This window comes from Lissotriton helveticus, chromosome 3_1 (assembly GCF_964261635.1).
Source record: "Lissotriton helveticus chromosome 3_1, aLisHel1.1, whole genome shotgun sequence".
Lineage (NCBI taxonomy): Eukaryota > Metazoa > Chordata > Amphibia > Caudata > Salamandridae > Lissotriton > Lissotriton helveticus.
In genome coordinates, this window is record NC_136061.1 from 340,758,625 (window position 1) to 340,770,406 (window position 11,782).

The 11,782-nt window shown below is 36.3% G+C and overlaps 1 pseudogene; it reads right to left on the minus strand.

Annotated features, from left to right (window-relative positions):
* Nucleotides 1-751: 751 nt before the first annotated feature.
* Nucleotides 752-11,214, minus strand: LOC144824534 (uncharacterized; annotated as a pseudogene).
* Nucleotides 11,215-11,782: the final 568 nt, after the last annotated feature.

The window sequence follows — 11,782 nt, forward strand, 5'->3', positions numbered from 1 at the left end:
ATTTGTAAATCCTGAAAAGGATTTTGATTCAGGTCTGCATTATAAAACAAGCAAACCAAACACAAAACTTCTCTAAATCTGGTCCTAATAAACAGATTAATTTTCTCCTGCTTTGGAAAGATTAATTTTTAATTATGCAGTGAGAGGTAGATACCGGTTTAAAATAAATCTGAAAAATGCAATTTTAGCTCGGTTTCTGCTGCAGAAATACCACAAGCACCTTCATACAAAAGTAGTGGTCTGCAAGAATGTTATACTTTGCATTCAGATAAGCGTAACAACCAGTAGGGGCTTGCATAGGGCGTGCAACAGGGCGGTGGCACGGGCGGAGAGGGGCAGGGTAGCAAACACGGACATACGACAGAACAAAGGAAAGTAATTACATTCCTCCGTTCCGCGTATGTCCATGTTTGCTACCCTTCCCCTCCTCACAGCACTCCCTATATGTGCCGCTACTGTTTACGTGTGCTGCTACTCCCATACTCCTGACTCACTGGGACTTGCCTTATTTTGAGGTACAGAGCATTATCTGAAGCTGTTTGACATGGTGACCAGTGGCAAAAGACTAAACCAAACAGTGGTGAAATGAAAAATGTTCAAAAGGTATGTGTCAACATGTCATTTTATTTATCGAAAGCACATATTTCGCCACATGGGGGCCAGGACACCGAACAAGAGGAAAAATCCAGAAAAAAGTCCAGGAAAAAAAGGAAGGAAAAAAGGCCAGTCTACTGCAACCAGAACAAATTGCTTAACGGACACCAGCAACTTAGTCGTTTGATTCTAGATTCGGAGTTTTCTTTAATCCTCTCCTAGCATTGCAAATCTTTATCGCCAGCTTCCTTCTCATACTTCTGTAGTCCAGTGATGGCCAGCCGTTGGTACTGCACACAGACTTCATAAACTCTGGAAAAATAAAATAACATACATTAGTATCATGTTACCACGACTATTTTTTAGATTTTAATAGGGCTGAGCTGCCTTTAAAAAGTTTGTTCCATTATTTCATATAGAGTGCCAGATGAGATATTGTTAGGGTTACAAGGATTCATAAGTGTAACATTAAGGGCAGTTGGTCAAAGAGGCACATGTGGCTAAATAAAAGCTGCAAGCACAGTATTTTATAAGTTCAGTTTGCTATCACCCATTCATCCAGTTTGAGCCCCTCACCTGGACCACAGATTTAGAAATAAAATCACAACTCACGGCTTTGTGCCCGATTTGAAGCACAAACTCAGCACAAATTGTTAATAAATTACAAGACCCCCATTGCTCCTCTTGCTCTTTTGCAGACATCTGTTGAGTAATGATTGAGTCATCTTACCATTATATGATACCAGACCACACATGCAAACCTTTAACACCATGTATAATAATGAATTTTCGCAATCCAAGATCGAATGAATGTTACTTTGAACATTTGTAATATCTTACCAAATAATGCATCGACCTTCTCCTCATCAAGGACAGCTGTTCCAGCACGAGCCTTCGTTACACCTTTGGCAGATGCAAGTTCTTTTGGAGAAAAAAAGTATTTCGCTGATACCATTGAGAAGAAAACGTGCACTGTCCCGAGCTGCCTTGGCTTCCTCCAAGAGCTTGTGCAATTTCCGCTTTGGAACGAGAACATCTTTGAACAGTGAAGGATCATTTGAGTCCTTCACCAACTGCTGCATATCAGTCTAATTATGATTTGCTTTCTCTCTAAGGAAATGGTATATAACTCCTTGGCCATAATTAATCACAATGAAAGCTATTCTGTTGGCCTCGGTTCCTGTCTGAATGAGCAGTGTGTACAGTTACGAGCTGAAATCGAACACTTAAAAGGTGCGTGCTTGATATTCTACCTTCCCATGTAAACTGCAACAAATTCACATTAATCTTTTTTCCACCGAAACACATGCATTGCCAAAAAGTATGCTCGTTATGTGAATATTGTATTATCTGCTGCCTTTAACCCCTGTTTTTGATTATAGCACAGTTGCAAGGCACTTGCAATAGGGAGTTGGCTTTAGAGTATTTGCAAGCTGCGATGTCTGCTTTGACCAATTCAAGCAACTTAACAGATACAGCAGCATCAAAAATATGCAGTCAATCATTCACTGTACAAAAGGTACTTATTTTCTTTGCCACTCTTTTAGCACAGTTAAAGTGTATATAGGGCAAACCTTGTAGATTTCCTGCATGAGGACTTTGAAATCTTTCTGCATGCAATGTTTTTAAATATGGCTGCTTTATACTGTTGGAGGGAATCTAGCAAATATTGCAGTCTGCAAAATAACACAACTATTAACTATTTGCCATCATGTTAGGTTACATATTAAAAAATATATATAGGAGAGTGTTTTTTTGATTTGTCATCTATACATGGCTAACAATGTAAGATTTGCTAGATTCCCTCCAACAGTATGAAGCAGCCATATTTAAAAACATTGCATGCAGAAAGATTTCAAAGTCCTCATGCAGGAAATCTACAAGGTTTGCCCTATATACACTTTAACTGTGCTAAAAGAGTGGCAAAGAAAATAAGTACCTTTTGTACAGTGAATGATTGACTGCATATCTTTGATGCTGCTGTATCTGTTAAGTTGCTTGAATTGGTCAAAGCAGACATCGCAGCTTTCAAATACTCTAAAGCCAACTCCCTATTGCAAGTGCCTTGCAACTGTGCTATAATCAAAAACAGTTGTTAAAGGCAGCAGATAATACAATATTGACATAACGAGCATACCTTTTGGCAATGCATGTGTTTCGGTGGAAAAAAGATTAATGTGAATTTGTTGCAGTTTACATGGGAAGGTAGAATATCAAGCACGCACCTTTTAAGTGTTCGATTTCAGCTCGTAACTGTACACACTCCTCATTCAGACAGGAACCGAGGCCAACAGAATAGCTTTCATTGTGATAAATTATGGCCAAGGAGTTATATACCATTTACTTAGAGAGAAAGCAAATCATAATTAGACCATACAGGTTAAAATACAATTTCCTATGTACCTAAAAAAACAAAAAAACAACAAACAAAACATTACCCCAGTGTTGAGTGATGGACTTTCCTCCGTCATCAAATGAAAGGATTCTTCACTGTCCTGAGGGGGGGGAAAGAAAAGAAATCATTAGACCCTCATTTACACTGACCATGTCAAACAGTTTTCGATTTGGTTATTCATATTTCAACAGGTAGGTATATGTGCCATATTATTGAGGAAATGAATGCACCATATTAATTCTATGTATTAATAAGTATCTAGGCTTTTCGCAGAGATAACAGGTAGAAGTTGTGGTTTTGGCACCCAAAGGCATATTCTGTTAACCAATGAAAAAAGGCTGGCATACAGACTTGGCAATATGCAAATGTGTATAATGGCAGCACTCCTTTATCTCTGCTTACATTCTGATCAAAGTTTTCGTTGCTTGCAAACGGGTCATCATGGCAAGTGGTATGGTTCACATCCACAGCTGTTGTTGCAGATGGAAAGTCACAGTAGGCCAGGCTGTGTGACCGTGAGCCACAAAATCTTGTGACGTCAAAATATGTGGTGCCAGGTGTACCATCATTTTGGGATCTTGTTTGCAGGGTCTAGTAGGTGTTACTTCTTTCCTCACAACAGCCTGCTCTTGTGTAGGCAATAGTTTTTTGGGTATCAACTGGTGCCGTGGTGAAAGGGATTGTACACAAAGTGGGAAACCCAGTATACCCTTGAGGGCTTGGGCTATGTAAATGATAAGGAAAAGTTGCCTTCAAGGGATTTTGTTTAAGTGCAATTAGATTCTCAAATTTTAATAAGAAATGAATTTTAGGCCTGTATTATTCTGACCCTAGCTAAACAATAGCATAACAATTCACAACTTTTACCATAAATATAAATTGAATGAAGCAAAATAGCACAGAAACCGGTGTAGATAAAAAAGTATTCACTTTATGAATTTGGAAAGGGTACTGAAAATGTATATATACAATGTAACAAGAAGGAAAATCATATACAATTAAATATCACCTTCACTGTAACATTTTGTATCACTTTTCCTCTTTAGGAATAAAAATGCACAAATTAATAGAGGAAAAAGCGTAGGTCGACGTTTCGGTCTCTATCTTTCGAATTCAGAGACCATCTTCAGGACAATACAGATATACAAAAGTTGACCCCTATAACAGTAGAAACAAAATAATTACTGTTCTGATATTTATCCATAATATTTCAGTGATAAAAATTTCAATGATAAAAACAACCGGCGAAACTGTGCATAACAAAGAGTTAATAGAAAGGTGCCAAGTGGTCTAAGCATTTCTTGCTATCATGTATTCCATACATTTAATTCAATAGACTTGTGAAACAGATTTTCTTTAATGCTAAAGGATTTCTTTAATGAAACAAAAGAGAGAATTTCTTTAATGAACCAAAGGGAAAGACTACCTGAGGAGAGAAAAAGCAACGGTATTTCGAAATGTCATACAGGTTTGTTTCCACGAGGATAATCGGATCTGACACCATTAAAAGAGCCATATTATGCATAATTATTATGTCAAGACTGGTTTCTGAGAAGAAAACAAATTTGAATATATACGAGCGTCATCTCCTGTTATCGTATAGGGAAACAAGGAAAGCTGGGCTATTGGTTTACCAGCAATTGATTATTTAGCAAAACCTCGCAAATCAAAGTAAAGGTTTCATTACCTAGGTCCTAAGGTTAAAAAAAATTTAGGTGTATGCAAGCGTCATCTCCTATTTTTATACTTAAGTACAAGGAAAGCGGCGAAGTTAGTCTGCTCGTGATTAATTATTTAACAAAACCTAGCGTATCTAAACAGCGGTTTTATTATAAAAGTATTACATATACTTTCAGTTGACAGCATGTCTGTTATAAGTCTGTCTCCCCCATGATATTTAATGAAAGATTGTTGTTATAGAACCTATCACTTTCACATGGAATGGGCTCCATTTTTTTTATATAAGCATAACAGCGTTTATGTAGTTTTGAAGTATCTAATCTTGGTTAGTCAGAAACAAATGCATAAATATGTCACCAGTCTGAATCGACGAATCAGTGTTTATTTCTTATTTTCTTCACTGAACGTTAAAACAATGATTTAAATATCAATGAAGTGGAGTTTTGCATAATCAATGAAAGAAAAGAAAAAGAAAAGAGACGTGGTTCTTTTATACATTTACTACCATCATTATAATTACTGCATAAATGGGTCTAAGAAATCCTGTATCACCTTAGTCACTCCGTACAGCGACACGTGTATTTTCTAACGTCTCTCATTGATTTTTTCTTTATGGAACAAATGCAACAGGTCAATCTACGTATTTCAATCGGACGACCTGAAATAGAGGAATGGTTTTAAACAACCATCATCTAGGACAGAGTGACGACAGTTTAAATTTAAATCTAGATAGGTCATATTATATGCGTCTCAACATACCTTCAAAAAGGACCGAAGCCACAAGCAACTCACGCAGCAGCAATTCATGCAGAGTTACAATGTTACTAGCCGGCTGCCTTATATATGTTTGGAGCGCGAAAGAGCACTTACGCGTAATGGCGGCCATCTTAAACTAGTGAATATGAATACCGTATCCTTTATTATAGATACAATGTAGACTGCACGATGTATTCGATCTTGTTGCAGAATGCGAAAAGGGTATAATTTTCAATGGTTTCAGGTCCGAGAAATCCTGATAATAGTGGTACATACAGATAGTTGTTTGCACATTGTCAAAACCATGTTAGATTGTCAGACTTGGCGCAAAGATCTCAACAATAAACAACTTTATTGACAAAATAACTTTACACTCAGTATTATCTATGCGCAAATGTATTCACAGAGTGACATTATTCTTTGGATTTATCATTGGATACAAATGATCAGCAAAATTAACACATGGCAGCCTATCATGTATATCAATAATTAGAAATTAAAAACATGATATATATGATAGCAAAATATATCATGCATAACATATTTATAAAACAGAATGTTGTAAATAAATCGTGCTGTGTCATGTCTATTGCTTTATTCTTTAGTACACAGACAGTATATAAAACAAATAGCTACATGTTGTTTTATACAATAATTTGCATTCTGCAACAAGATTGAATACAACGTGCAGTCTGAACATGACTTAAAGGACAAATATGCAAAAGAGAAGCACCACTTTTAAATTTCTAATGTAAACAAGCTAGATTGTGCCACTCAGTAGAGATATTTAAACCTCGATCTATCGTATCCGCCCTGCAGATCAATCTACCTTCCCTCAGGGTCAGATTTTTATCGACGTTGTTCTGTCGTTTAGTGGGTTTCAGCACCTCAATCACCCACCAAGTCATGTCATTCTCAGTATGGCCCAAACGTAGATAATGTTCCACGAGTGGTGTATTCTCTTTTTTGCATCGGATCCTAGACTGGTGCTGCAGAATCCGTTTCTCAATAGGTTGGATCATTTTCTCTATATAATACAGGTTGCAAGGGCATTTAATACAATATACCACATTGGTGGTATTGCAGTTTGAAAAAGATTTGTTAGTAAGTTTCATATCATTGATTTTACATGTTTTAGTCATTACTGTTGTATTACATGCCCTGCATGCATTGCACTTGTAATGTCCAATGAGCGGGACCAGTTGACGCATATTATCCACTGTATCTCTATTGCCACTATTGTCATAAGCATGGACCAGCCGGTCCTGCAGATTGGTGCCTCTTTTAAAGGCAAACAACGGTTTTGTTACAAACTCAGGGATAGCTTGAAGTAACTTCCAATGTTTTAGCACGATTCTTTTGATGTTATTCGTGTGTGTCCCAAATGTAGATATACATACTAATTCTGGTTCTTTGGGTCGATCCCTGACTGTCAATAGTGAGTCCCGGTCATTATACCAGGCACGTTTTATGTTCCTCTTAAGCAATTTAGCTGGATAACCCCTTAATCTAAGTTTGTCTTACTATTGACAGTCAGGGATCGACCCAAGGAACCAAAATTAGTATGTATATCTACATTCGGGACACACACGAATAACATCAAAAGAATCGTGCTAAAACATTGGAAGTTACTTCAAGCTACCCCTGAGTTTGTAACAAAACGTTGTTTGCCTTTAAAAGAGGCACCAATCTGCAGGACCGGCTGGTCCATGCTTATGACAATAGTGGCAATAGAGATACAGTGGATAATATGCGTCAACTGGTCCCACTCATTGGGCATTACAAGTGCAATGCGTACAGGGTATATAATACAACAGTAATGACTAAAACATGTAAAATCAATGATATGAAACTTACTAACAAATCTTTTTCAAACTACAATACCACCAATGTGGTATATTGTATTAAATGCCCTTGCAACCTGTATTATATAGGAAAAACGATCCAACCTATTAAGAAACGGATTCTGCAGCACCAGTGTAGGATCCGATGCAAAAAAGAGAATGCACCACTCGTGGAACATTATCCACGTTTGGGCCATACTGAGAATGACATGACTTGGTGGGTGATTGAGGTGCTGAAACCCACTAAAAGACAGAACAACGTCGATAAAAATCTGACCCTGAGGGAAGGTAGATTGATCTGCAGGGCGGATACGATAGATCGAGGTTTAAATACCTCTACTGAGTGGCACACTCTATCTTGTTTACATTAGAAATTTAAAAGTGGTGCTTCTCTTTTGCATATTTGTCCTTTAAGTCATGTTCAGTATAAGTTGTATAAAACAACATGTAGTTATTTGTTTTATATACTGTCTGTGTACTAAAGAATAAAGCAATAGACATGACACTGCACGATTTATTTACAACATTCTGTTTTATAAATATGTTATGCATGATATATGTTGCTATCATATATATAATGACTTTAATTTCTAATTTTTGATATACATGATAGGCTGCCATGTGTTAATTTTGTTGATCATATGTATCCAATGATGAATCCAAAGAATAATGTCACTCTGTGAATATATTTGCGCCCAGATAATACTGAGTGTAAAGTTATTTTGTCAATAAAGTTGTTTGTTGTTGAGATCTTTGCGCCAAGTCTGACAATCTAACATGGTTTTGACAATGTGCAAACAACTATCTGTATGTACCACTATTATCAGGATTTCTCGGACCTGAAACCATTGAAAATTATACCCTTTTCGCATTCTGCAACAAGATCGAATACATTGTGCAGTCTGCATTGTATCTATAATCAAGGATACGGTATTCATATTGACTAGTTTAAGATGGCCGCCATTACGCGTAAGTCATCTTTCGCGCTCCAAACATATATAAGGCAGCTGGCTAGTAACATTGTAACTCTGCATGAGTTGCTGTTGCGTGAGTTGCTTGTGGCTTCGGTCCTTTTTGAAGGTATGTTGAGACGCATATAATATGACCTATCTAGATTTAAATTTAAACTGTCTTCACTCTGTCCTAGATTATGGTTGTTTAAAACCATTCCTCTATTTCAGGTCGTCCGATTGAAATACATAGATCGACCTGTTGTATTTGTTCCATAAAGAAAAAATCAATGAGAGACGTTAGAAAATACGCGTGTCGCTGTACGGAGTGACTAAGGTAATACAGGATTTCTTAGACCCATTTATGCAGTCATTATAATGATGGGAGTAAAAGTATAAAAGAACCACGTCTCTTTTCTTTTTCTTTTCTTTCATTGATTATGCAGAACTCCACTTCATTGGTATTTAAATCGTTGTTTTAACGTTCAGTGAAGAAAATAAGAAATAAACACTGATTCCTCGATTCAGACAGGTGACATATTTATGCATTTGTTTCTGACTAACCATGCGATTAGATACTTCAAAACTACATAAACGCTGTTATGCTTATATAAAAAAATGGAGACCATTCCATGTGAAAATGATAGGTTCTATAACAACAATCTCTCATTAAATATCATGGGGGAGACAGACTTATAACAGACATGCTGTCAACTGAAAGTATATGAAATACTTTTATAATAAAACCGCTGTTTAGATACGCTAGGTTTTGTTAAATAATTAATCTCGAGCAGACTAACTTTGCCGCTTTCCTTGTACTTAAGTATAAAAATAGGAGATGACGCTTGCATACACCTAAATTTGTTTAACCGTAGGACCTAGGTAATGAAACCTTTACTTTGATTTGCGAGGTTTTGCTAAATAATCAATTGCTGGCAAACCAATAGCCCAGCTTTCCTTGTTTCCCTATTGGATAACAGGAGATGACGCTCGCATATATTCAAATTTTTTTTCTTCTCAGAAACCAGTCTTGACATAATAATTATGCATAATATGGCTCTTTTAATGGTTTCAGACCCGATTATCCTCGTGGAAACAAACCTGTATGACATTTCAAAATACGGTTGCTTTTTCTCTCCTCAGGTAGTCTTTCCCTTTTGTTTCATTAAAGAAATTTTCTCTTTTGTTTCATTAAAGAAATCCTTTAGCATTAAAGAAAATCTGTTTCACATGTCTATCAAATTAAATTTATGGAATATATGATAGCAAGAAATGCTTAGACCACTTGGCACCTTTCTATTAACTCTTTGTTATGCACAGTTTCGCCGGTTGTTTTTATCATTGAAATTTTTATCACTGAAATATTATGGATAAATATCAGAACAGTAATTATTTTGTTTCTACTGTTATAGGGGTCAACTTTTGTATATCTGTATTGTCCTGAAGATGGTCTCTGAATTGGAAAGATAGAGACCGAAACGTCGACCTACGCTTTTTCTTCTATTAATTTGTGCATTTTTATTCCTAAAGAGGAAAAGTGATACAAAATGTTACAGTGAAGGTGTTATTTAATTGTATATGATTTTCCTTCTTGTTACATTGTATATATACATTTTCAGTACCCTTTTCAAATTCATAAAGTGAATACTTTTTTATATACACCGGTTTCTGTGCTATTTTGCTTCATTCAATTTATATTTATGGTAAAAGTTGTGAATTGTTATGCTATTGTTTAGCTAGGGTCAGAATAATACAGGCCTAAAATTCATTTCTTATTAAAATTTGAGAATCTAATTGCACTAAACAAAATCCGATGAAGGCAACTTTTCCTTATCATTTACGTGGTGAAAGAGAGGCATGTTTTTGTCCTTGATATTTGGATTTAAGCGGGGACTCCAAGACAAGTTCATTTTCACGGTCTGATGCGTCATTTTTAGTTGTGGATTTTTGATGAAGGACACTAGCCATCTCTGCTAAAAGGGCCAGGTTTTCAAGTTTCTGAGAATTCATCTGCGAACTTGCATCACCAGGCTGGGAAGTTGTGCTTTCAGCATGAGATTTGTTACCAACTCTTATATAATCCAGTCCACTCTGCTTGGCTTTTTTGTCCTTGCATCTTTTCTCTGCAATTTCTTCCTCTTGTAGTTCGCGGAACACCCTCTTAAGTCTACAAGCGCTTCCCCGATTGCCACAGTCCATTAACATCTGCTTTTCCTCCAGTGCCCTTTGAAGTAACACCTGTTTTAGACCCTCTGTTGTGCCAGAATAGCTTGCAATTATCTCTTGAAAAATATCCTAAATCATTAGACACTGTTTCTTCACTAAAAAAAAGCAAGAGAAAAAAAATATATTTACATATAAACTTCAAAACAGATAAGAACACATTGACCACTTGCAATATAGCTTCACACTCTAGCCATTATATATAAATAAAGAGGTATTGATAATAAAGAACAAATGTACAATCTATCCATAACCAAGTAAGTAAGTTTTCCTTAATAGACAGTACACATTGTAAGACTGAACTTGAACCTCCTGAAAAAAGTTGCCTAAATAAAATAGTTTAACCAAAAATGGCTGCCTTATAGTAGTGCCACAAGCTAAACGTTTCAGCCCTTTTCATAAGTGTTACATTTGTCTCTGGAGAGCAATCCAAGGCATATGTGAGGACATGCATGTTCATTTTTACTGTCCATTATTGGATTAATTAATCACAAATCTAGGTTTTTACTGAAACAGGTTGGTAATTTGTACCATTATCCTGCAGTTGCAAACTTATTATAAAGGTTTACTTAGTGTGCTAACCAGATGATTGGAACAGAATCATAGCTTTAAAATCTCTCTCTTCGGTGATTGTCCGACCAGCTTCATCTAGATTTTCGACCAGCCAATTACAAAGAACTTCCCCGGGATTGTCCAAAAGCAGGAAGTCACCATCTTTTAGAACACACACAGAATGATCGCAAGTGAAAAACAGGACGTTGAATGAAACCATGATTATGTCCTGCTAGATATAAAAATCAGGAATTAGTTTGTGTGGTTTAAGTTTCAGAGGTAAAATACAAAGCATATCAAACTGATTAACAGATTTAATTGGAGAAAAACACCCCAAAAAGTACACTGACCTGGTGCAATTTCTTTCTAATTTGCCTAGATTTTGGACTACAAAGAAGTGTTTGGGCATGCACTGAAGGCCATTGAGGAAATTACCTAATAATCAACTTTATTTTTGGAGAGCCAGAGTGTATGCTTAGGTCTTGCTGCTCAGGACAAATAGTAATAGCAAAGTAGAGGCATTATGAGAGAAATAGAAGAACTATCAATAAGTGAACTTTCACACTGGGGTTTGTGACGGGAAATCAAGTTACCTATTCCCACAGATGCATAGAGAGTCAGATGCCTGCTACTGATGGAGCAACATTTTGTGTACCCCTCTTGAAGTCAATGTCCCATAACGATAACATTTACTAGAGGTGTTTTGTGAAATTAATCGACCATAGAATAAGATGAACACATTTTATTATACATATTTTGCATGTTGCCATATAATTAATTAATATGTG